At 43.7% G+C, this 3,410-nt stretch overlaps 1 non-coding gene across 1 annotated transcript; it reads right to left on the reverse strand.

Annotated features, from left to right (window-relative positions):
• Positions 1-2,276: 2,276 nt before the first annotated feature.
• trnas-acu (transfer RNA serine (anticodon ACU)) lies at positions 2,277-2,361 on the reverse strand. Its single transcript has one exon. It is a non-coding gene; the product is annotated as a tRNA-Ser (tRNA).
• Between the last annotated feature and the right edge of the window lie 1,049 nt (positions 2,362-3,410).

Genomic DNA, 3,410 nt, shown 5'->3' on the forward strand with positions numbered 1-3,410 from the left:
GCGTTTCCCAAGTCGAAACGGACTACCAAAAATCCATAAACGACGAGCCCCCTTCAGACCCATAGTCTCTTTACCCGGAACACCAACTTACAGACGGGCCAAAGAACTACACGCAAGACTGCAATGCCTCATAGAAGAGTCACAGCACTCCATCCACTCCACCCAGGAATTCCTAAAAATCATCAAAAAAACCAAAATAGAGGAAGAAGAAGCAATGATCTCATTCGACATAACAACACTGTTCACATTCATCAACATCGACCCGGCAAAGGAAACACTTCCCACACTTTTAGAACAGACCATCACACACACCAACCACCATCAATCACATTACCAACGAAAACATAATGAAGCTAGTGGACCTGCACATCACCACCGACTTCACTTTCAACAACATTGTCTACAAACAAACCAATGGCACACCCATGGGATCTCCGGTATCAGGATTCATAGCAGAAGCGGTAATGCAAAGACTAGAACAAACAGCCCTACCAACAATCAAACCAAAAATCTGGGTCCGCTACGTAGATGACATCTTTGTCATCACAAAACGAAACAAGATATTAAAGACATTTAACATCATCAACAACACCCTCACAGGCATAAAGTTCACCAAGGAGGAAGAAACCGACAACAAACTCGCATTCTTGGACGTCACAGTAGAAAGAAAGGACAACGGATAACTACAAAACTGCGTATACAGAAAACCGACAAACACTGACCAAATACTTAACTTCACCATCAACCATCACAACACACACAAACAAAGCTGTATGAGAACACTATTCCAACCAGCCACCACACACTGCAGCACAGACGAACTTCGGAAAACAGAGGAGAACCACCCATTCAACGCATTCGAGAAGAATAGACACTCAGAAAATACAGTCCGCAGATTCCTCAAGAACAAACCACGACAAGCAGACCAAACGCAGTCAGAAACCCTAACCACCTTACCATACATCAAAGAAGTTTCAGAAATGACAGCCAGACTACTAAGTCCCCTCGGAATCCTAGTAGTACACAAACCCACCAACACTCTCAAACAAAAACTAACAAACTTAAAAGACACAGATTCAACCCGTGGACAAAACCAACGTCATCCACAAAGTTCCATGCAAGGACTGCCACCAACACTACGGAAGACAAACAGGAAGAAAGTTAGCCACCAGGATACACGAACACCAGCTAGCCACAAAAAGACACGACCTTCTCTCCTTCGTAGTCCTACATACGGATTAAAAATATCACTATTTCGACTGGGACAACACATCTATCCTGGAACAGGCTAAGCAAAGACACGCCAGAGAATTCCTAGAGGCCTGGCACTCCAACCACAATGCCATAAACAAACACTTAGATCGAGATGCCATCTATCAACCCCTCAGAAAACGTACAGGACATGACATCACCACAAACCCCAGGAACCCGTTAGAGGAGAAAGATATGAATAGAAAGCAGGAGACAACAGCTTGGCTTCACTTGGAGGACGCCACTGATGATGATGTTACCTAGCCAAGTAAACAAGCGTCTGCATGTCAAAGCTACAGCTCAGCGAGCAAACCTACACCCTACATTTTAAATCATTTTTCATGTTTATGTTGCATGAATCTGCGGTTATTGATCCAGTTTAGTTTCACTCCCTATAGGTAACATGCTGATTTCTCCAGTTGTTCATAGTTCAATGTGATGCATCCAGTGTGTGCATAACGAGAGGGAGCTTGCTTCCCACATCTTGTGTTTATCTGTGCCTTATGTCCAGCCTTCATCAATGGCGACAGCAAGGGGCAAGGGCGAGACCAATGTGTAAGTCTCTCCGTGTCCATGCACGGCACCCACAGCGGCAATTCTCCACTGTGCATTTACAGTCAGTTCTCAGTGCCCCTACACCCACGCCCTGCCCCTTTTGAAGTATCTCCATTATTTTTTGTTGTCTCGCTGTGCTCTTCTCACCAGGATGAATAACTTCTACTCAACCTCCTCCAGATTTCATCTGACAAAAGATTCATTAAGAATCCCTTTGCATAAACATGCACTTCGCAGCTCTCGTTATTTGATTTTCCTGGATGTCTTTCAAACGGAAAAACGTTCACAGCAACTTGACATGAAAAATACAATCACGCTCTTTTTCATTATCCCAAGGCAACCGACATTTCAACGCAGTTTCGTCAACAGGGTCAAACCATGCTTTGAGATTGCATAATAGCGTTGATACAGACAAACTGACCATTGGAGTCCCGATTTCAATACAACATCTGTTGCCATTGGAGAACAGTCGATGACAGTGGGATTCGAACCCACGCATGCAGAGCACAATGGATTAGTACACCATCGCCTTAACCTCTCGGCCATCACGTCACCAATGCGGGGATAAGGATGAACTTATGAATAATTGAATTGCGTAAATTATGCAGAGCAGCACATATTTCTCCCTGGTGTTGGTGAAATGATAAATAACACAGTACAGTTCCAGGAATATGGTCTGATCTCTGGGTTCTGAGGCAAGTGCACTCCCATTGTCACACTCTGCACACAGTGATCTGAACAAAAATGAGGAAATGAATATGTAACAAGGTCTGTTGAATTCTGTGAAGATTTGAAGTCAACGGAATGAAGAACCCGAGACGGCAGGAGGTTTTCTTTCAATCAAGCGTTGGATAGAGCTCTTCGGGATAGTGGAATCATGGGTTATGGGACTAAGGCAGGAACAGGATACAGATTGAGGATGTTCAGCCATGATCATAATGAATGGTGGTGCTGGGTCGAAGGGCAGAATGGCCTACTCCTGCAACTGTGTGTATTGTCTATTAAATTACCTGTGAGGAATTGTTTTCCAGACTGGAGGAGAGTGCATAGTGCTCAATGTCATTATTCGGAACACCTAACTTCTGCTCAGATGTTTTTGACACGCACTTTTGTACAGAACAGACAATTTAAAAATCCAAAATAACGCTAAACTGACAATTGAACTCAACAATGCTAAAACCTTGATCTGTATCATTTTCCTGGGCCGTGCGACACCAAGTCACTGTATGATCACAGCAACACAGTGAACAAGTGTCAGAAGGAAAATGAATGCAGTGTCAGAGCGCATGCTGGGAGCAGCAGGTGACACACACGGAAGTGCATTTAACTCAACAGGAACACTTGCCAAACAGCGGACTGCGGTGGAAGAATTCAGGGGGGGTTTACACTTTGAAATTTAATGCCAGAGACACAATGGAGATCTGTCATTGAGTCTGTTCAAGATGAGGATTTTAAGATTTCTACAGATGCAAAACAAAATAAAAAGCTCATCGTTTATTGAAGGCAAAACATGAAATTGTACATTTCATCAATCTACCCATCTTTACAATGAGTACCTCACCACTTTCCTCACTCGGGGACAGAACCACTGGTGAAGATGATCA

The sequence above is a fragment of the Chiloscyllium punctatum genome, chromosome 18, assembly GCF_047496795.1.
Source record: "Chiloscyllium punctatum isolate Juve2018m chromosome 18, sChiPun1.3, whole genome shotgun sequence".
Lineage (NCBI taxonomy): Eukaryota > Metazoa > Chordata > Chondrichthyes > Orectolobiformes > Hemiscylliidae > Chiloscyllium > Chiloscyllium punctatum.